Raw genomic sequence first — 23,583 nt, 5'->3', positions numbered from 1 at the left:
GGGGCTCCCGCGTAGCAATTAGGATTTGCTTTCGTGCCCATCTCTCACAAAAACCAATGTTAGCTGTGGACAAATTTGGAATCCAAGGGCTCGCATCCATCGATATCGTTGGCACTGGGTCTATATATTCAAAGGCCACGGAGAGGTTCCGATAAGAGAAGCTCCCTTTCTCGCTCACACAAACATCCCAAATTCTAGACACAAGCTCCCGCCCTTAGCATCGCTCTCTAGATCACCGCAATGACACATTGGAACGACAACCGCTGTCAAACAACTCCCGAAATTGTGGCAATGGAGTGAGAAAGAAGAGCATCTTTGGGGAGCCGCGCATAGCAAACAGGCTGTGCTGCTGCTTCATTCCGCTCTTATATAGATCCGAAATCGTTGATTTCATTTGGAATCCAAGGTTGCATTCATCCTTGCTCAAACAAGCAATGGCTCTTCTAATAGAATGGCCACGGGGAGCTTCCGATAACAAAGGCTCCCTTGTCACTCGTGATGCGCAGGCCAACTGCTAGACGACGGGTCGCCCTTCAGATCGCTGCCCAGGCAACCACCACAACGGCACCATTGGAATGACAACCACTGCCGAACCATTCTGAAAATTTTGTGCCAAAGAAGTTTTTGCGTAGAGAATGACTTTGGGGAGAGAGCCCTCGCATAGCAAAATCGGGATGGCTTCACGGCCCTCCCAATAGAAACGATGCTGGTGCCAATATTCCAAAAATCTGAATAACGTGTCTTTCGTGAACACCAGCACTGATTTCTATTGGGGAGGGTCACCGAGAACTTTTGTTATCAAAGCTCCCATTGTAGCCATGATAGGCACACAAAAAATTGCTAGAGCCCCAAGCACCCACCTCATGGCTAGACAAGGGCTCGCCATTAGTAGATCAACTTCGAAATCGCTGAACAGACGTGCTGTGGAATGGCAACCGCTGCCAAGCCTCTTCCGTAATTGCGTCGGTCGAGTGATCGAAGAAGGTGATCTAAGAGAGAGTCTAAGGCTAGTGATTCGTTGGGGGATTCGCGCCGATAGCAAAAAATTATGCAATACCCGAGCAACACCGGACGGAGGTGCTAGACGAGGGCTCCCGTTTTAGATCAAGTTTTAAAATCACCAAGTAGACGCGGTGAGGGCTGGCAACCGCTGCCAAACCTTTTTCCGAAATTGCGCTAGTTGAGTGACAAGAAAACATGATCTAAAGGAGAGTCCAGGAATAGCACCCTCGAGGGTGGGCTTCATGCCCCTCTAATTGATTCAACGTCGCCGTCCACCGTTTCAAAATCTGACATATCCATCCGCCCTGAATCAATGAGGGGGGCACGGGAGAGGCTCGCGGCAACCACCTCTCCCCTTGTAACCGCGATAGGCATGCAAAAAATTTTGCTAGAGCACCAAGCACCCACCTCATGCCTAGAGACAAGGGCTCGCCATTAGATCAACTTCGAAATCGCTGAACAGACGCGCTGTAGAATGGCAACTGCTGCCAAGTCTCTTCTGTAGTTGCGTCGGTCAAGTGATCGAAGAAGGTGATCTAAGAGAGGGTCCAAGCGTAGGCATTCATTGGGGGATTCACGCCGATGGCATAAATTTATGCAATACTCGACCAACACCGGACGGAGGTGCTAGACGAGGGCTCCCGTTTTAGATCGAGTTTTAAAATCACCGAGTAGACGCGGTGAGGGCTGGCAACTGCTACCAAACCTTTTTCCAAAATTGCGGCAGCTAAGTGACAAGAAAAAATGATCTAAAGGAGAGTCCAGGAATAGCACCCTCGAGGGTGGGCTTCATGCCGCTCTAATTGATTCAACGTCGGCGTCCACCATTTCAAAATCTGACATATCCATCCGCCCTGACAGCGGCATTGAATCAATGAGGGGGGCACGGGAGAGGCTCGCGGCAACCACCTCTCCCCTTGTAGCCATGATAGGCATGCAAAAAAAATTTTCTAGAGCGCCAACCACCCACCTCATGCCTAGAGACAAGGGCTCGCCATTAGATCAACTTCAAAATTGCTGAACAGACCCGCTGTAGAATGGCAACCGCTGCCAAGTCTCTTCCATAGTTGCGTCGGTCGAGTGATCGAAGGAGGTGATCTAAGAGAGGGTCCAAGCGTGTAGGCATTCGTTGGGGGATTCGTGCCGATGGAAAAAATTTGTGCAATACCCGAGCAACACCAGACGGAGGTGCAAGACGAGGGCTCCTGTTTTAGATCGAGTTTTAAAATCACCAAGTAGACGCGGTGAGGGGCTGGCAACCGCTGCCAAACCTTTTTCCGAAATTGCGCTAGCTGAGTGACAAGAATACATGATCTAAAGGAGAGTCCACGAATAGCACCCTCGAGGGTGGGCTTCATGCCCCTCTAATTGATTCAACGTCGGCATCCACCGTTTCAAAATCCGACATTTCCATCCGCCCTGACAGTGGCGTTGAATCAATGAGGGGGGCACGGGAGAGGCTCGCGGCAACCACCTCTCCCCTTGTAGCCGCGATAGGCACGCAAAAAATTTTGCTAGAGCGCCAAGCACCCACCTCATGCCTAGAGACAAGGGCTCGCCATTAGATCAACTTCAAAATCGCTGAATAGACGCACTTTAGAATGGCAACCGCTGCCATGTCTCTTCCATAGTTGCGTCGATCGAGTGATCGAAGAAGGTGATCTAAGAGAGGGTCCAAGCATAGGCATTCGTTGGGGGATTCACGCCGATGGCATAAATTTATCCAATACCCGAGCAACACCAGACAGAGGTACTAGACGAGGGCTCCCATTTTAGATCGAGTTTTAAAATCACCGAGTAGACGCGGTGAGGGCGGCAACCGCTGCCAAACCTTTTTTCAAAATTGTGCCAGCTGAGTGACAAGAAAACATGATCTAAAGGAGACTCGAGAAATAGCACCCTCGAGGGTGGGGCTTCATGCCCCTCTAATTGATTCAATGTCGTCATCCACCATTTCAAAATTCGACATATCCATCTGCCCTGACAGCGACGTTGAATCAATGACGGGGGCACGGGAGAGGCTCGCGGCAACCACCTCTCCCCTTGTAGCCGCGATAGGCACGCAAAAAATTTTGCTAGAGCGCCAAGCACCCACCTCATGGCTAGAGACAAGGGCTCGCCATTAGATCAACTTTGAAATCACTGAACAGACACGCTGTAGAATGGCAACCGCTGCCAAGTCTCTTCCGTAGTTGCGTCGGTCGACTGATCGAAGAAGGTGATCTAAGAGAGGGTCCAAGCGTAGGCATTCATTGGGAGATTCGCGCCGATGGCATAAATTTATGCAATACCCAAGCAACACCGGACGGAGGTGCTAGATGAGGGCTCCCGTTTTAGATCGAGTTTTAAAATCACCAAGTAGACGCGGTGAGGGCTGGCAATCGCTGGCCAAACCTTTTTCCGAAATTGCGCCAGCTGAGTGACAAGAAAACATGATCTAAAGGAGAGTCCAGGAATAGCACCCTCGAGGGCGGGCTTCATGCCCCTCTAATTGATTCAACATCGGCGTCCACCGTTTCAACATCCAACATATCCATCTGCCCTGACAGCGGCATTGAATCAATGAGGGGGGCATAGGAGAGGCTCGCGGCAACCACCTCTCCCATTGTAGCCGCGATAGGCACGCAAAAAATTTTGCTAGAGCGCCAACCACCCACCTCATGCCTAGAGACAAGGGCTCGCCATTAGATCAACTTCGAAATCGCTGAACAAACGCGCTGTAGAATGGCAACCACTGCCAAGTCTCTTCCGTAGTTGCGTCGGTCGAGTGATCGAAGAAGGTGATCTAAGAGAGGGTCCAAGCGTAGGCATTCGTTGGGGGATTCGCGCCGTTGGCATAATTTTATGCAATACCCGAGCAACACCAGATGGAGGTGCTAGGCGAGGACTCCCGTTTTAGATCGAGTTTTAAAATCACCAAGTAGACGCGGTGAGGGATGGCAACCACTGCCAAACCTTTTTCCGAAATTGCGCCAGCTGAGTGAGAAAAAAACATGATCTAAAGGAGAGTCGAGGAATGGCCCGAGGCCAATGGCTCTGACAAAGTCAATTTTCTCTGGCAATCACCATGCCGCCATTCACAGAGAGATCTCCCCATCCACTTGTGACGCGACGCACAGTCCAAGTGCTAGACGCGAGCTCCCCCTTGAAAGAAAGACCACTTTCTAAGACATCCCCCAAGACATCCACCATTCACTTGTGACGCGACGCACAACCCAAGTGCTAGACGCGAGCTTTCCCTTGAAAGAAATACCACTTTCCAAGACATCCCCCGATGACACATTGGAACGACAACCGCTGTCGAACCATTCCCAATGTTGTGCCGATCGAGTTGGCACAGAGGTGACCTTAGGGAGCTCCCGCGTAGCAATCAGGATGTGCTTTCATACCCATCTCTCACAAAAACCAATCTTAGCTGTGAACAAATTTCGCCGCAATGACACCATTGGAATGACGACCGCTTTCGAACAACTCTCGAATTTGTGCCCCAATGGAGTGAGAAAGAATAGCAACTTTGGGGAGCCGCACATTGCAAACGGGCTGCTGCTTCATTCCGCTCTTATATATAAATCCGATGTCGTTGATTTCATTTGGAATCCGAGGCTGCATTCGTCCTTGCTCACACAAGCAATGGCTCTTCTCATTGAATGGCCACGGGGAGCTTCCGACCACAAAGGCTCCCTTGTCACTCGTGACGCGCAGCCCAACTGCTTTTCGAAATTACGCCAGCTGAGTGACAAGAAAACATGATCTAAAGGAGAGTCGAGGAATAGCACCTCGAGGGTGGGCTTCATGCCCCTCCAATTGATTCAACGTCGGCGTCCACCGTTTCAAAATCTGACATTTCCATCTGCCTCGACACCGCCGTTGAATCAATGAGAGGAGCACGGGAGAGGTTCACAGCAACAACCTCTCCTATATAAGCTATTAGTGCGAGGCTCGCTCTGCATTAGAATTTAGCGAACACGCCGACATCCGCCATAAAAATCCAAATTTTTGAAAATTATGACCAAACAGCCATCCACGACCCAATTTATTATGAGGTCGTCTAAGGAGCAAAAGATTGTCGTCGGTTAGGAGATGTGAATTCATGGAGCCAAGGGACTGAAATGGTCATCGAGCTCATCCGATCAACTGGATGAATTTCACCTTGAAGGGGCCCAATCCAAAAGTTCTGGAGGTCATCTCCTGGAACTCTCGAGAACAAGGCCCATCTTACATGCAAACTCTGCTACTGTGCAAACATAGGTTGCAATTAAAGAGAAATTGCGAGGCTGTCAACAATGGCTCGAGGCCAATGGCTCTGATTAAGTCAATTTTCTCTTGCAATCACCATGCCGCCGTTCATAGAGAGGTCTCCCCATCCACTTGTGACGCAACGCACAAGTCCAAGTGCTAGACGCGAGCTCGCCCTTGAAAGAAAGGCCACTTTCCAAGACATCCCCCAAGACATCCCCCATTCACTTGTGACACGATGCACAACCCAAGTGCTAGACGCGAGCTCACCCTTGAAAGAAAGACCACTCTCCAAGACATCCCTCGATGACACATTGGAACGACAACCGCTGTCGAACCATTCCCAATGTTGTGCCGATCGAGTTGGCACAGAGGCGACCTTAGGGAGCTCCCGCATAGCAATCGGGATGTGCTTTCATACCCATCTCTCACAAAAACCAATCTTAGCTGTGAACAAATTTCGCCGCAATGACACCATTGGAACGACGACCGCTGTCGAACAACTCCCAAATTTGTGCCCCGATGGAGTGAGAACGAATAGCAACTTTGGGGAGCCGCGCATCGCAAACGGGCTGCTGCTTCATTCTGCTCTTATATATAGATCCGATGTCGTTGATTTCGTTTGGAATCCGAGGCTGCATTCGTCCTTGCTCACACAAGCAATGGCTCTTCTCATCGAATGGCCACGGGGAGCTTCCGATCACAAAGGCTCCCTTGTCACTCGTGACGCGCAGCCCAACTGCTTTCCAAAATTGCGCCAGCTGAGTGACAAGAAAACATGATCTAAAGGAGAGTCGAGGAATAGCACCCTCGAGGGTGGGCTTCATGCCCCTCCAATTGATTCAACGTCGGCATCCACCATTTCAAAATCTGACATTCCCATCCACCTCGACACCATCGTTGAATCAATGAGAGGGGCACGGGAGAGGTTTGCGGCAACAACCTCTCCTATATAAGCTATTAGTGCGAGGCTTGCTCTGCATTAGAAATTAGCGAACACGCCGACATCCGCCATAAAAATCCAAATCGTTGAAAATTCTGACCAAACAGCCATCCACGACCCAATTTATTATGAGGTCGTCTAAGGAGCAAAAGATTGTTGTCGGTTAGGAGATGTGAATTCATGGAGCCAAGGGACTGAAATGGTCATCGAGCTCATCCGATCAACTGGATGAATTTCACCTTGAAGGGGCCCAATCCAAAAGTTCTGGAGGTCATCTCCTGGAACTCTCAAGAACAAGGACCATCTTACTTGCAAACTCTGCTACTGCGCAAACATAGGTTGCAATTAAAGAGAAATTTCCAGGCCATCACAGTGGCCCGAGGCCAATGCTCTGACTAAGTCAATTTTCTCTTGCAATCACCATGCCGCCGTTCACAGAGAGATCTCCCCATTCACTTGCGACACGATGCACAATCCAAGTGATAGACGCGAGCTCACCCTTGAAAGGCCAGGCCACTTTCCAAGACATCCCCCGATGACACATTGGAACGAAAATCACTATTGAACCATTCCCAATCTTGTGCCGATCGAGTTGGCACAGAGGCGACCTTAGGGAGCTCCCACATAGCAATCAGGATGTGCTTTCATACCCATCTCTCACAAAAACCAATCTTAGCTGTGAACAAATTTTACCGCAATGAAACCATTGGAACGACGACCGCTGTCGAACAACTCTCAAATTTGTGCCCCGATGGAGTGAGAAAGAATAGCAACTTTGGGGAGCCGCGCATTGCAAATGGGCTGCTGCTTCATTCCGCTCTGATATATAGATCCGATGTCATTGATTTTGTTTGGAATCCGAGGCTGCATTCGTCCTTGCTCACACAAGCAATGGCTCTTCTCATCGAATGGCCACGGGGAGCTTCCGATCACAAAGGCTCCCTTGTCACTCGTGACGCACAGCCCAACTGCTTTTCAAAATTGTGCCAGCTGAGTGACAAGAAAACATGATCTAAAGGAGAGTCAAGGAATAGCACCTCGAGGGTGGGCTTCATGCCCCTCCAATTGATTCAACGTCGGCGTCCACTGTTTCAAAATCCGACATTTCCATCCGCCTCGACACCGCCGTTGAATCAATGAGAGGGGCACGGGAGAGGTTCATGGAAACAACCTCTCCTATATAAGCTATTAGTGTGAGGCTCGCTCTGCATTAGAAATTAGTGAACACGCCGACATCTGCCATAAAAATCCAAATCATTGAAAATTCTGACCAAACAGCCATCCACGACCCAATTTATTATGAGGTCGTCTAAGGAGCAAAAGATTGTCGTCAGTTAGGAGATGTGAATTCATGGAGCCAAGGGACTGAAATGGTCATCGAGCTCATCCAATCAACTGGATTAATTTCACCTTGAAGGGGCCCAATCCAAAAGTTCCGGAGGTCATCTCCTGGAACTCTCAAGAACAAGGACCATCTTACTTGCAAACTCTGCTACTGCACAAACATAGGTTGCAATTAAAGAGAAATTGCCAGGCCATCACAGTGGCCCGAGGCTAATGCTCCGACTAAGTCAATTTTCTCTTGCAATCACCATGCCGCCGTTCACAGAGAGATCTCCCCATTCACTTGCGACACGACGCACAATCCAAGTGATAGACGCGAGCTTGCCCTTGAAAGGCCAGGCCACTTTCCAAGACATCCCCCGATGACACATTGGAACGACAACCGCTGTCGAACCATTCCCAATGTTGTGCCGATCGAGTTGGCACAGAGGCAACCTTAGGGAGCTCCCGCATAGCAATTGGGATGTGCTTTCGTACCCATCTCTCACAAAAACCAATCTTAGCTGTGAACAAATTTAGAATCCAAGGCTCGTATCCATCGATATCGTCGGCACTGGGTCTATATATTCAAAGGCCATGGAGAGGTTCCGATAAGAGAAGCTCCCCTGCTCGCTCGCACAAACATCCCAAATGCTAGACACAAGCTCCCGCCCTTAGCATCACTCTCCAGATCGTCGCAATGACACATTGGAATGACAACCGCTGTCGAACAACTCCCGAATTTGTGCCGATGGAGTGACAAATGAGATCTAGATCGGGTCGACGAAAACGGCTAAGCCAGATCGGGTCGGCCAGCATGGCTCGGCCACCATTTTTCGTCGAGAGCTTTCGATATTAAAGCTCCCATGTAGCCGCGATAAGTACACCATGACAAATTTCTAGAGCGCCGAGCACCCATAGAAAATTGCCATTATACCAAGCAACGCCGGAGTGCTAGACAAGGGCTCACGTTTAGATCAAGTTTTAAAACCACCAAAAACACACGCCATGGATCGGCAACCGCTGCCTCACCTTTTCCAAAATTGAGTCATCGAAAAACATGATCTAAAGGAGAGCCAAGGAAAAGCACTGAGATCGCTTCATGCCCCTTTCATTCATTCAACATCAGCATACACCGTTTGAAAACCCAACAATCCGATCCGCCTAGACACCAATGTTGAATGAATGAAAGGGGCACGAGAGAGGCTCGCGGCAACAACCTCTCCTATATAAGCTATTAGTGCGAGGCTCGCTCTGCATTAGAAATCTGTGATAGCGCGGACAACTCCCTTAAAAATCCAATTTAATGAAAAATGTGACCAAATAGCCATCCACGACACCATTTTTGGAGCTCACCCAGATCGGCTCGGCCAGAATGGCTCGCCCAGATCAGCTCGGCCAGCATGGCTCAGCCAGAATGGATTGGCCAGGATGGTGACTTTGCTGACTTGGTGAGAGTACTTCGGACTGTCAAGAACAAAGGCCAATCTAACGTGCAAACTCTGCTACAGCGCAAACATAGGTTGCAATTATAGAGAAATTGCAAGGCCGTCACAATGGCCCGAGGCCAATGCTCCGACTACTAAGTCAATTTTCTCTTGCAATCGCCATGCCGTCGTTCACAGAGAGATCTCCCCAATCACTTGTGACGACGCACAATCCAAGTGCTAGACGCAAGCTCGCCCTTGAAAGGCCGCGTTCCAAGACATCCCGATGACACATTGGAACGACAACCGCTGTCGAACCATTCCCAATGTTGTGCCGATCGAGTTGACAAGAAGGCAATCTTAGGAACTCCCGCGTATCGATCGGGAAGTGCTTTCGTAACCATCTCTCACAAAAACCAATGTTAGCTAAACAATTTTAGAATCCAAGGCTCGTATCCATCGATATCGTCGGCACTGGGTCTATATTCTAAGGCCACGGAGAGGTTCCGATAAGAGAAGCTCCCCTGCTCGCTTGCACAAACATCCCCAAATGCTAGACGCAAGCTCCCGCCCTTAGCATCGCTCTCCAGATCACCACAATGACACATTGGAATGACAATCGCTGTCGAACAACTCCCGAATTTGTGCCGATGGAGTGAGAAAGAAGTGCCAGATCGGGTCGACAAAAATGGCTAAGCCAGATCGGGTCGGCCAGCATGGCTCGGCCACTATTTTTTGCCGAGAGCTTTCGATATTAAAGCTCCCATGTAGCCGCAACAAGTACACCATGACAAATTGCTAGAGCGCTGAGCACCCATAGAAAATTCCCATTATAAAAAGCAACGTCGGAGTGCTAGACAAGGGCTCATGTTTAGATCAAGTTTTAAAATCACCAAAAACACACGCCATGGATCGGCAACTGCGGCCTCACCTTTTCCAAAATTGAGTCATCGGAAAGCATGATCTAAAGGAGAGCCGAGGAAAAGCACTGAGATCGCTTCATGCACCTTTCATTCATTCAACATCAGCATACACCGTTTGAAAACCCAACAATCCGATCCGCCTAGACACCAATGTTGAATCAATGAAAGGGGCATGGGAGAGGCTCGCGGCAACAACCTCTCCTATATAAGCTATTAGTGTGAGGCTAGCTCTGCATTAGAAATCTGTGATAGCCCGGACAACTCCCTTAAAAATCCAATTCAATGAAAAATGTGACCAAACAGCCATCCACGACACCGTTTTTGGAGCTCGGCCAGATCGGGTCGGCCAGAATGGCTCGCCCAGATCGGGTCGGCCAGCATGGTGACTTGGTGACTCGGTGAGAGTACTTGGAACCGTCAAGAACAAAGGCCAATCTTACATGCAAACTCTGCTACTGCGCAAACATAGGTTGCAATTATAGAGAAATTGCAAGGCCTTCACAATGGCCCGAGGCCAACGCTCTGACTACTAAGTCAATTTTCTCTTGTAATCGCCATGCCGCCGTTCACAAAGAGATCTCCCCATTCACTTGTGACGACACACAATCCAAGTGCTAGACGTGAGCTCGCCCTTGAAAGGCCGCATTCCAAGACATCTCGATGACACATTGGAATGACAACCGCTGTCGAACCATTCCCAATGTTGTGCCGATCGAGTTGGCACAGAGGCGACCAAAAAGCCATCCACGACACCATTTTTGGAGCTCGGCCAGATCGGCTCGGCCAGAATGGCTCACCTAGATTGGCTCAGCCAGCATGGCTCAGCCAGAACGGCTCGGCCAGCATGGCTCGGCCAGAACGGCTCACCCAGATTGGCTCGGCCAGCATGGCTCGGCCAGAACGGCTCGCCCAAAATGGCTCGCCCAGATCGGCTCGGCCAGCATGGCTCGGCCAGAACGGCTCGGCCAGCATGGCTCAGCCAGAACAGCTTGCCCAGATCGGCTCAGCCAGCATGGCTCGGCCAGAATGGCTCGCCCAGATCGGCTCGGCCAGAACGGCTTGGCCAGAACGGCTCGGCCAGCATGGTGCGGCCAGAACAGGTCGCCCAGATCGGCTCGGCCAGAATGGCTCGCCCAGATCGGCTCGGCCAGCATGGCTTGCCCAGAATGGCTCGGCCAGATCGGGTCAGCCAGAATGGCTCGCCCAGATCGGCTTGGCCAGCATGGCTCGGCCAGATCGGGACGGTGACTTGATGAACGGACTTAAAGAGTCGGCTTGGCGGGGTGACTTGATGAAAGGACATAAAGAGTCAACTTGGTGGGGTGACTCGATGAATGAACTTAGAGGGTCGACTTTGCGGGGTGACTTGATGAATGGACCTAAAGAGTTGACTTGGTGAGAGTACTCGGTGGGGTGACCTGATGAACAGACTTAGAGAGTCGACTTGGTGAGAGTCCTTGGTGGGCCGACCTGGTTGGGTGACTTCGTGAACTGACTTAAAGAGTCAACTTGGTGGGAGTACTTGGTGGGGTGACTTGATGAACGGACTTCAAGGGTCAACTTGGCGAGGTGACTTGATGAACGGTCCTAAAGAGTTGACTTGGTGAGAGTACTTGGTGTGGTGACTTGATGAAAAGACTTAAAGAGTCGAATTGGTGAGAGTACTTGGTGGGGTGACTTGATGAACACACTTGAAGGGTCGACTTGGTGGGGTGACTTTATGAACAGACCTAAAGAGTTGACGTGGTGAGAGTGCTTGGTGGGGTGACTTGATGAACATAGTTAAAGAGTCGACTTGGTGAGATTAGTTGGTCGGGTGACTTGATGAACGCACTCGAAGAATCTACTTGTTTAGAGTACTTGGTGGGGTGACTTGATGAACGGACTTAAAGATTCAACTTGTTGGGCCGACCTGGCGGGGTGACTTGATGAACGGAATTAGAGAGTCGACTTGGTGAGAGTACTTGGTGACTTGGTGGGCCGACCTGGCCGGGTGACTTGATGAACAAACTTAAAGAGTCGACTTGGTGAGAGTGCTCGGTGGGCTGACCTGGTCACGTGACTTGATGAACGGACTTAAAGATTCGACTTGGTGGGCCGACCTAGCAGGGTGACTTGATGAACGGACTTAGAGAGTCGACTTGGTGGGTCGAACTAGCGGGGTGACTTGGTGAGAGTACTTGGTGGGCTGACTTGGCAGGGTGACTTGATGAACGAACTTAGAGAGTCAACTTTGTGAGAGTACTTGGTGGGTCGAACTGACGGGGTGACTTGATGAACGAACTTAAAGAGTCGACCTAGTGAGAGAACTTGGTGGGCCGAGCTGGCAGGGTGAATTGATGAACGAACCTAAAGAGTCGACTCTGTGAGAGTACTCGGTGGGCCGACCTGGCGGGGTGAGTTGATGACTGAACTTAAAGGGTCGACTTGGTGAGAGTACTTGGTGGGCCGACCTGGCGGGGCGACTTCATGAACGAACTTAAAGAGTCGACTTGGTGAGAGTACTCGGTGGGGTGACCTGATGAACAAACCTAAAGAGTCGACCTGGTGAGAGTACTTGGTGGGCCAACCTAGCGGGGTGACTTGGTGAGCAAACTTAAAGAGTCGACTTGGTGAGAGTAGTTGGTGGGCTGACCTGGCGGGGTGACTTGATGAACGAACTTAGAGAGTTGACCTGGTGGGCCGACTTGGCAGAGTGACTTGATGAATGAACTTAAAGAGTCCACTTGGTGGGCCGACCTGGCGGGGTGACTTGATGAACGAACTTAAAGAGTCGACTTGGTGAGAGTAATTTGTGGGCTGACCTGGCGGGGTGACTTGATGAATGAACTTAAAGAGTCGACTTGGTGGGGTGACTTGATGAACCCACTTGAAGGGTCGACTTGGTGGGGTGACTCTGTGAACGGACCTAAAGAGTTGACTTGGTGAGAGTACTTGGTGGGGTGACTCGATGAAAGGACTTAAAGAGTCGACTTGGTGAGAGTACTTGGTGGCTCGACTTTATGAGCAGACTTAAAGAGTCCACTTGGTGAGAGTGGGCCTAACAGGGCGATGTGGTGAGTGGGCCTAACGGGGCGAGTTGGTGGGGCGACTTGGCGAGTGGTATTAGAGTGCCGACGTGGTGAGGAGACTCGGCGAGTTGGTTCGTTGAGATGACATGGTGAGCTGACTTGGCGAGTCGACCTGGCGAGTGAACTTAAAGAGTCGACTTGGTGAGGCGACCTGGCGAGCGGGCTCAAAGAGTCAACATGGTGAGGTGACTCATTGAGTCAACATGGTGACGCGACTCATGGTGAGGAGCTATCCTTGAGGCGACTTGGTGGGCCTACTTGATTAGACGACTTGGTGAGCCGACCTGACGAGCTGACACGGTCAGCGGGCTTAAAGAGGCGACGACTTGGTGGGGTAACTCGGCAAGCCAACTTATCGAGGCGAGATGGTGAGTCAACTTGGTGAGCTGACTTGGTGAGCGCACTTAAAGAGTCAACTTCGTGAGGTGACTCGGCGAGTTAGCCCGCTGATGCGACTTGGGCGGGCCGACCTGGCGAACAAACTTAAAGAGGCGACTTGGGCGGGCTGACCTGGTGAGAGAACTTAAAGAGTTGACTTGGCAACATACTTGAACAACCGACTTGGTGAGCTAACATGGTGAGTGGGCTTAGAGAAGCAACTCGGCGGGGCGAGTTGATGAACGAACTTTAAGGGTCAACTTGGCGGGGTGACTCGATGAACGGACCTAAAGAGTTGACTTGGTGAGAGTACTTGGCGGGGTGAACTGATGAACGGACTTAAAGAGTCGACTTGGTGGGAGTACTTGGTGGGCCGACTTGATGAACGGACTTATAGAGTCGACTTGGTGAGAGTAGTTGTTCTGGTGACTTGATGAATGGACTTAAAGAGTTGGCTTGGCGGGGTGACTTGATGAAAGGACCTTAAAGAGTCGACTTGGTGGGGTGACTCGATGAACGAACTTAGAGGGTCGACTTTGCAGGGTGACTTGATGAACGGACCTAAAGAGTTGACTTGGTGAGAGTACTTGGTGGGGTGACCTGATGAACAGACTTAGAGAGTCGACTTGGTGAGAGTCCTTGGTGGGCCGACCTGGTTGGGTGACTTCGTGAACTGACTTAAAGAGTCCACTTGGTGGGTCGAACTAGCGGGGTGACTTGGTGAGAGTACTTGGTGGGCTGACCTGGCAGGGTGACTTGATGAACGAACTTAGAGAGTCGACTTTGTGAGAGTACTTGGTGGGTCGAACTGGCAGGGTGACTTGATGAACGAACTTAAAGAGTCGACCTGGTGAGAGAACTTGGTGGGCCGAGCTGGTGGGGTGAATTGATGAACGAACCTATAGAGTCGACTCTGTGAGAGTACTTGGTGGGCCGACCTGGCGGGGTGAGTTGATGACCGAACTTAAAGGGTCGACTTGGTGAGAGTACTTGGTGGGCCGACCTGGCGGGGCAACTTGATGAACGAACTTAAAGAGTCGACTTGGTCAGAGTACTCAGTGGGGTGACCTGATGAACAAACCTAAAGAGTCGACCTGGTGAGAGTACTTGGAGGGCCAACCTAGCGGGGTGACTTGGTGAGCAAACTTAAAGAGTCGACTTGGTGAGAGTAGTTGGTGGGCTGACCTGGCGGGGTGACTTGATGAACGAACTTAGAGAGTCAACCGGGTGGGCCGACTTGGCAGAGTGACTTGATGAACAAACTTAAAGAGTCCACTTGGTGGGCCGACCTGGCGGGGTGACTTGATGAACGAACTTAAAGAGTCGACTTGGTGAGAGTAATTTGTGGGCTGACCTGGCGGGGTGACTTGATGATTGAACTTAAAGAGTCGACTTGGTGGGGTGACTTGATGAACCCACTTGAAGGGTTGACTTGGTGGGGTGACTCTGTGAACGGACCTAAAGAGTTGACTTGGTGAGAGTACTTGGTGGGGTGACTCGATGAAAGGACTTAAAGAGTCGACTTGGTGAGAGTACTTGGTGGCTCGACTTTATGAGCAGACTTAAAGAGTCCACTTGGTGAGAGTGGGCCTAACGGGGCGAGTTGGTGGGGCGACTTGGTGAGTGGTATTAGAGAGCCGACGTGGTGAGGCGACTCGGCGAGTTGGTTCGTTGAGATGACATGGTGAGCTGACTTGGCGAGTCGACCTGGCGAGCGAACTTAAAGAGTCGACTTGGTGAGGCGACCTGGCGAGCAGGCTCAAAGAGTCAACATGGTGAGGCAACTCATGGTGAGGAGCTATCCTTGAGGTGACTTGGTGGGCCTACCTGATTAGTCAACTTGGTGAGCCCACCTGACGAGCTGACACGGTGAGTGGGCTTAAAGAGGCGACGACTTGGTGGGGTAACTCGGCAAGCCAACTTATCGAGGTGAGATGGTGAGTCGACTTGGTGAGATGACTTGGTGAGCGCACTTAAAGAGTCAACTTCGTGAGGTGACTCGGCGAGTTAGCCCGCTGATGCGACTTGGGCGGGCCGACCTGGCGAACGAACTTAAAGAGGCGACTTGGGCGGGCTGACCTGGTGAGCAAACTTAAAGAGTTGACTTGGCAACGTACTTGAACAACCGACTTGGTGAGCTGACATGGTGAGTGGGCTTAGAGAAGCAACTCGGCGGGGCGAGTTGATGAACGGACTTAAAGGGTCGACTTGGCGGGGTGACTCGATGAACGGACCTAAAGAGTTGACTTGGTGAGAGTACTTGGCGGGGTGAACTGATGAACGGACTTAAAGAGTCGACTTGGTGGGAGTACTTGGTGGGCCATCTTGATGAACGGACTTATAGAGTCGACTTGGTGAGAGTAGTTGTTCTGGTGACTTGATGAACGGACTTAAAGAGTCGGCTTGGCGGGGTGACTTGATGAAAGGACTTAAAGAGTCGACTTGGTGGGGTGACTCGATGAACGAACTTAGAGGGTCGACTTTGCGGGGTGACTTGATGAACGGACCTAAAGAGTTGACTTGGTGAGAGTACTCGGAGGGGTGACCTGATGAACAGACTTAGAGAGTCGACTTGGTGAGAGTCCTTGGTGGGCCGACCTGGTTGGGTGACTTCGTGAACTGACTTAAAGAGTCGACTTGGTGGGAGTACTTGGTGGGGTGACTTGATGAACGAACTTCAAGGGTTGACTTGGCGAGGTGACTTGATGAACGGTCCTAAAGAGTTGACTTGGTGAGAGTACTTGGTGTGGTGACTTGATGAAAAGACTTAAAGAGTCGAATTGGTGAGAGTAGTTGGTGGGGTGACTTGATGAACGCACTTGAAGGGTCAACTTGGTGGGGTGACTTTATGAACGAACCTAAAGAGTTGATGTGGTGAGAGTGCTTGGTGGGCTGACTTGATGAACATAGTTAAAGAGTCGACTTGGTGAGAGTAGTTGGTCGGGTGACTTGATGAACGCACTCGAAGAATCGAATTGGTTAGAGTACTTGGTGGGGTGACTTGATGAACGGACTTAAAGATTCGACTTGGCGGGCTGACCTGGCGGGGTGACTTGATGAACGGACTTAGAGAGTCGACTTGGTGAGAGTACTTGGTGACTTGGTGGGCCGACCTGGCCGGGTGACTTGATGAACAAACTTAAAGAGTCGACTTGGCGAGAGTACTCGGTGGGCTGACCTGGTCACGTGACTTGATGAACGGACTTAAAGATTCGACTTGGTGGGCCGACCTAGCAGGGTGACTTGATGAACGGACTTAGAGAGTCGACTTGGTGGGTCGAACTAGCGGGGTGACTTGGTGAGAGTACTTGGTGGGCTGACCTGGCAGGGTGACTTGATGAACGAACTTAGAGAGTCGACTTTGTGAGAGTACTTGGTGGGTCGAACTGGCGGGGTGACTTGATGAACGAACTTAAAGAGTCAACCTGGTGAGAGAACTTGTTGGGCGGAGCTGGCGGGGTGAATTGATGAACGAACCTAAAGAGTCGACTCTGTGAGAGTACTTGGTGGGCCGACCTGGCGGGGTGAGTTGATGACCGAACTTAAAGGGTCGACTTGGTGAGAGTACTTGGTGGGCCGACCTGGCGGGGTGACTTGATGAACGAACTTAAAGAGTCGACTTGGTGAGAGTACTCGGTGGGGTGACCTGATGAACAAACCTAAAGAGTCGACCTCGTGAGAGTACTTGGTGGGCCGACCTGGCAGGGTGACTTGGTGAGCAAACTTAAAGAGTCGACTTGGTGAGAGTAGTTGGTGGGCTGACCTGGCGGGGTGACTTGATGAACGAACTTAGAGAGTCGACCTGGTGGGCCGACTTGGCAGAGTGACTTCATGAACGAACTTAAAGAGTCCACTTGGTGGGCTGACCTGGTGGGGTGACTTGATGAACGAACTTAAAGAGTCAACTTGGTGAGAGTAATTTGTGGGCTGACCTGGCAGGGTGACTTGATGAATGAACTTAAAGAGTCAACTTGGTGGGGTGACTTGATGAACCCACTTGAAGGGTCGACTTGGTGGGGTGACTCTATGAACGGACCTAAAGAGTTGACTTGGTGAGAGTACTTGGTGGGGTGACTCGATGAAAGGACTTAAAGAGTCGACTTGGTGAGAGTACTTGGTGGCTCGACTTTATGAGCAGACTTAAAGAGTCCACTTGGTGAGAGTGGGCCTAACGGGGCGATGTGGTGAGTGGGCCTAACGGGGCGAGTTGGTGGGGCGACTTGGTGAGTGGTATTAGAGAGCCGACGTGGTGAGGCGACTCGGCGAGTTGGTTCATTGAGATGACATGGTGAGCTGACTTGGCGAGTCGACCTGGCGAGCGAACTTAAAGAGTTGACTTGGTGAGGCGACCTGGCGAGTGAGCTCAAAGATTCAACATGGTGAGGCAACTCATTGAATCAACATGGTGAGGCGACTCATGGTGAGGAGCTATCCTTGAGGTGACTTGGTGGGCCTACTTGATTAGTCGACTTGGTGAGCCGACCTGACGAGCTGACACGGTGAGCGGGCTTAAAGAGGCGACGACTTGGTGGGGTAACTCGGCAAGCCAACTTATCAAGGCGAGATGGTGAGTCGACTTGGTGAGCTGACTTGGTGAGCGCACTTAAAGAGTCAACTTCGTGAGGTGACTCAGCGAGTTAGCCCACTAATGCGACTTGGGCGAGCCGACCTGGCGAACGAACTTAAAGAGGCGACTTGGGCGGGCTGACTTGGTGAGCGAACTTAAAGAGTTGACTTGGCAACGTACTTGAACAACCGACTTAGTGAGCTGACATGGTGAGTGGGCTTAGAGAAGCAACTCGGCAGGGCGAGTTGATGAATGGACTTAAAGGGTCGACTTGGTGGGGTGACTCGATGAACGGACCTAAAGAGTTGACTTGGTGAGAGTACTTGGCGGGGTGAACTGATGAACGGACTTAAAGAGTCGACTTGGTGGGAGTACTTGGTGGGCCGACTTGATGAACGGACTTATAGAGTCGACTTGGTGAGAGTAGTTGTTCTGGTGACTTGATGAACGGACTTAAAGAGTCGGCTTGGCGGGGTGACTTGATGAAAGGACTTAAAGAGTCGACTTGGTGGGGTGACTCGATGAACGAACTTAGAGGGTCGACTTTGCGGGGTGAATTGATGAACGGACCTAAAGAGTTGACTTGGTGAGAGTACTCGGTGGGGTGACCTGATGAACAGACTTAGAGAGTCGACTTGGTGAGAGTCCTTGGTGGGCCGACCTGGTTGGGTGACTTTGTGAACTGACTTAAAGAGTCGACTTGGTGGGAGTACTTGGTGGGGTTACTTGATGAACAGACTTCAAGGGTTGACTTGGCGAGGTGACTTGATGAACGGTCCTAAAGAGTTGACTTGGTGAGAGTACTTGGTGTGGTGACTTGATGAAAAGACTTAAAGAGTCGAATTGGTGAGAGTAGTTGGTGGGGTGACTTGATGAACGCACTTGAAGGGTCGACTTGGTGGGGTGACTTTATGAACGGACCTAAAGAGTTGACATGGTGAGAGTGCTTGGTGGGGTGACTTGATGAACATAGTTAAAGAGTCGACTTGGTGAGAGTAGTTGGTCGGGTGACTTGATGAACGCACTCGAAGAATCGACTTGGTTAGAGTACTTGGTAGGGTGACTTGATGAACGGACTTAAAGATTTGACTTGGCGGGCCAACCTGGCGGGGTGACTTGATGAACGGACTTAGAGAGTCGACTTGGTGAGAGTACTTGGTGACTTGGTGGCTGACCTGGCCGGGTGACTTGATGAACAAACTTAAAGAGTTGACTTGGTGAGAGTACTCGGTGGGCTGACCTGGTCACGTGACTTGATGAATGGACTTAAAGATTCGACTTGGTGGGCCGACCTGGCGGGGTGACTTGATGAACGGACTTAGAGAGTCGACTTGGTGGGTCAAATTAGCGGGGTGACTTGGTGAGAGTACTTGGTGGGCTGACCTAGCAGGGTGACTTGATGAACGAACTTAGAGAGTCAACTTTGTGAGAGTACTTGGTGGGTCGAACTGGCAGGGTGACTTGATGAACGAACTTAAAGAGTCGACCTGGTGAGAGAACTTGGTGGGCCGAGCTGGCGGGGTGAATTGATGAACGAACCTAAAGAGTTGACTCTGTGAGAGTACTTGGTGGGCCGACCTGGCGGGGTGAGTTGATGACCGAACTTAAAGGGTCGACTTGGTGAGAGTACTTGGTGGGCCGACCTGGCAGGGCGACTTGATGAACAAACTTAAAGAGTCGACTTGGTGAGAGTACTCGGTGGGGTGACCTGGTTAACAAACCTAAAGAGTCAACCTGGTGAGAGTACTTGGTGGGCCGACTTGGCGGGGTGACTTGGTGAGCAAACTTAAAGAGTCGACTTGGTGAGAGTAGTTGGTGGGCTGACCTGGCAGGGTGACTTGATGAACGAACTTAAAGAGTCGACCTGGTGGGCTGACTTGGCAGAGTGACTTCATGAATGAACTTAAAGAGTCCACTTGGTGGGCCGACCTAGCGGGGTGACTTGATGAACGAACTTAAAGAGTCGACTTGGTGAGAGTAATTTGCGGGCTAACCTGGCGGGGTGACTTGATGAATGAACTTAAAGAGTCAACTTGGTGGGGTGACTTGATGAACGCACTTGAAGGGTCAACTTGGTGGGGTGACTCTGTGAACGGACCTAAAGAGTTGACTTGGTGAGAGTACTTGGTGAGGTGACTCGATGAAAGGACTTAAAGAGTCAACTTTGTGAGAGTACTTGGTGGCTCGACTTTATGAGCAGACTTAAAGAGTCCACTTGGTGAGAGTGGGCCTAATGGGGCGATGTGGTGAGTGGGCCTAACGGGGTGAGTTGGTGGGGCGACTTGGCGAGTGGTATTAGAGAGCCGACGTGGTGAGGCAACTCGGCAAGTTGGTTCGTTGAGATGACATGGTGAGCTGACTTGGCGAGTCAACCTGGCGAGCGAACTTAAAGAGTCGACTTGGTGAGGCGACCTGGCGAGTAGGCTCAAAGAGTCAACATGGTGAGGCGACTCATTGAGTCAACATGGTGAGGTGACTCATGGTGAGGAGCTATCCTTGAGGCGACTTGGTGGGCCTACTTGATTAGTCGACTTGGTGAGCTGACCTGACGAGCTGACACGGTGAGCGGGCTTAAAGAGGCAACGACTTGGTGGGGTAACTCGGCAAGCCAACTTATCGAGGCGAGATGGTGAGTCGACTTGGTGAGCTGACTTGGTGAGCGCACTTAAAGAGTCTGCTTCGTGAGGTGACTCGGCGAGTTAGCTCACTGATGCGACTTGGGCGGGCCGACCTGGCGAACGAACTTAAAGAGGCAACTTGGGCGAGCTGCCCTGGTGAGCGAACTTAAAGAGTTGACTTGGCAATGTACTTGAACAACCGACTTGGTGAGCTAACATGGTGAGTGGGCTTAGAGAAGCAACTCGGCGGGGCCACTTGGCGAGCACACCTGCTGGGGCAAGGTGGTAAAACGACTAGGTGATTCGACTTGGTGAGCTGACTTAGGGAGCTGACTTGGTGAGCGAACTTAAGGGGTCAACTTGGTGAGGCAACCTGAATAGTCGACTCGGTGAGGTGACTTGGGGAGCCGACATGGTGAGCGGTCTTAAAGAAGAGGCGACCTGGTGGGGCAACCTGGTGAGGCGAGACGGTAAGTCATCTTGGTGAGCTGGCTTGACGAGCTGTGAGTGGACTTAAAGAGTCAATTCTTGATTTGGCAAGGACCACATGGTTAGATGACTTGGTGAGCCGACCTGGCTAGAAAAATTGGCAAGCAAACTTATAGAATCGACTTGCTGTCCCTAGCCAGGATCGGACACCTGGGTCGACCCAACTTGGGTCACCCGACTAGGTCAACCCATCTCCGTCGCCCCAGCCTCGGGCGACCCGTCAAGAGAAAAGAGTACGCCAAAACATGTAATGTGAGCTGCTATCATCATGAAAGGGTATCACCCTAACCTTAGTTTTGAAATCATCGCTGTTCTACATTGAGGGGAGAATTGATGAGTTTTCCAACTTCCAAAGATAGGAATCCATGCAATCTGATTTTTTAATAATTTTTGGGCACCTTTGACGGTTTTTAACTTTTTCAAAAAAAAAAACAAAAAAAATCATGGGAGGCCCTGTACAGTGAAAAGCGCTAAATTTTGGGCATTACAAAAAAAAAAAAAAACAAGTTACCCGCTTTTGGATCATGCACAAGTTTCAGTTCACGTATTGCCGAGCTGACTCGAGGCGTTACACCTAGCTAGCCAGATTCGAGGTAGGGTAGCCGAAACGATCCGATTTGAGAATTTTCTTTATAAAAAGAGATCATGATAGGCCTCGTAAGGCAAAAAAGAATGAAATTTTGGGAGTTCAAAAAAAAACATTACCCAGTTTTGGATCGCGCACAGGGCTCGGGTCACGTAGCATCGAGGTGCCCTGGGTGACATGATTCGAGCGAAAAGTCGACGGTGGCATGAGTCGTGCAAAAACATTGGAGGCCACTAAGGCTCGAGGCGCTTCGAGTCGAGGTTGCCGAGGCAGGTCGGGTTGAAAACTTTGGGCGTTAACCAAAAAGAAAAAGTTAACCGCTTTTGGATCATGTACACGGCTCGGGGCACTTAGAATCAAGTCGAGCACGGTGACATGAGTCGTGCAAAAAATTTGGAGACGACTCGAGTCGGGGCATCCGACTCTATTCGAGTTCAAAACTTTGGGACTTGACAAAAAAAAGAAAAGAGAAAAAGTTACCCAGTTTTGGATCACGTAAGTGACTCGAGCCACTCAGAATCAAGGCGAGTGCAATTACATGAGTCAAGCAAAAAAAAAAATGGAGGCGGTTAAGGCTCGAGGCAATTCGAGTTGGGGTAGCTGAGTCGATTCGAAAACTTTGGCCGTTAGCCAGAAAAAGAGTTAATCGCTTTTGGATTACGTACATGACTTGGGGCGCATAGAATCAAGTCAAGCACGGTGAGATGAGTGGTTCAAAAAAATTGCAGGCGATTAAGGCTCGAGGCGATTTGAGTTGGGGTTGCTGACACGATTTGGGTTGAAATCTTTGGGTGTTAACCAAAGAAGGAAGAAGTTAACCGCTTTTGGATCACGTACATGACTCGGGGCACCAAGTCGAGCACGGTGACATGAGTCCTGTGAAAAAACTGGAGGCGGTTAAGGCTCGAGGCGATACGAGTCGGGGTCGCCGACACAATTTGGGTTGAAAACTTTGGGCGTTAACCCAAAAAAAGAGTTGACCGCCTTTGGATCACGCACATGACTCGGCGCACTTAGAATCATGTCGAGCACGGTGACATGAGTCGTGCGAAAAAATTGGAGGCGGTTAAGGCTTGACGCGATTCAAGTCGGGGTTCGGGCAATTGGGGCGATTCGTGTCGGGGTTGCCAACACGGTTCGAGTTGAAAACTTTGGGCATTAACCCCCCAAAAAAAGAGGGTTGACCTCTTTTGGACCACGTACATGACTCGGGGCACTTAGAATCAAGTCGAGCACGGTGACATGGGTTGTGCAAAAAATTTGGAGGCGATTCGAGTCGGGGTAGCCAACTCGATTTGAGTTCAAAACTTTGGGCGTTAACCAAAAAAATAAGTTGACCGGTTTTGGATCATGTACATGAGTCGTCTGCCCTCGCAAAAATTACAAAACCCGGTGACCCACCTGGAATTTGCAGTCGGAAGATTTTTCTGCCCTCACAAAAATTTACAAACCCCACCCGCTCGAAATTTGGACTTGGAAGTTTTTTCCGCGCTCGCGGAGTTTACAAACCCCACCCGCTCGGAATTTTGCACTTGGAAATTACGAAACCCCGCCTGCCCGAAATTTGGACTTGGAAGATTTTTCTGCCCTGACAGAAATTGCAAACCTGACCCACATGGAAAACTTTTTCGCACTTGCGGAAATCACAAAACCCCACCCGCGGGGAATTCGGCACTCGGGAGATTTTTCTGCCCTTCCGAAAATTGCAAACCCCACCAGCTCAGAATTTGGGACTTACAAAACCCCACTCGCCCGAAATTTGGCACTCGAGAGATTTTTCTGCCCTGGTAGAAATTTCTACAAAACCCCTCCCTCCCGCCCAGAATTTGGCACTCGAGAGGGCAGAAATTGCAAACCCCACCCGCTGGGAATCTGGTACTTGGGAATTTTTTCGCCCTCGCGGAAATTTTCACAAATCCCCACCCACCCGGAATGTGGCACTTGGGAGATTTTTTTGCCCCGGCAGAAATTGCAAAAACCCCACCCGCCGGGAATTTGGCACTCGGGAGATTTCTTCGCC

Source organism: Cupressus sempervirens, chromosome 1, assembly GCF_028749045.1.
Source record: "Cupressus sempervirens isolate cs-2001-9-10 chromosome 1, ASM2874904v1, whole genome shotgun sequence".
Taxonomy (NCBI): domain Eukaryota; kingdom Viridiplantae; phylum Streptophyta; class Pinopsida; order Cupressales; family Cupressaceae; genus Cupressus; species Cupressus sempervirens.
Note: the sequence above shows the minus strand (reverse complement) of the source record.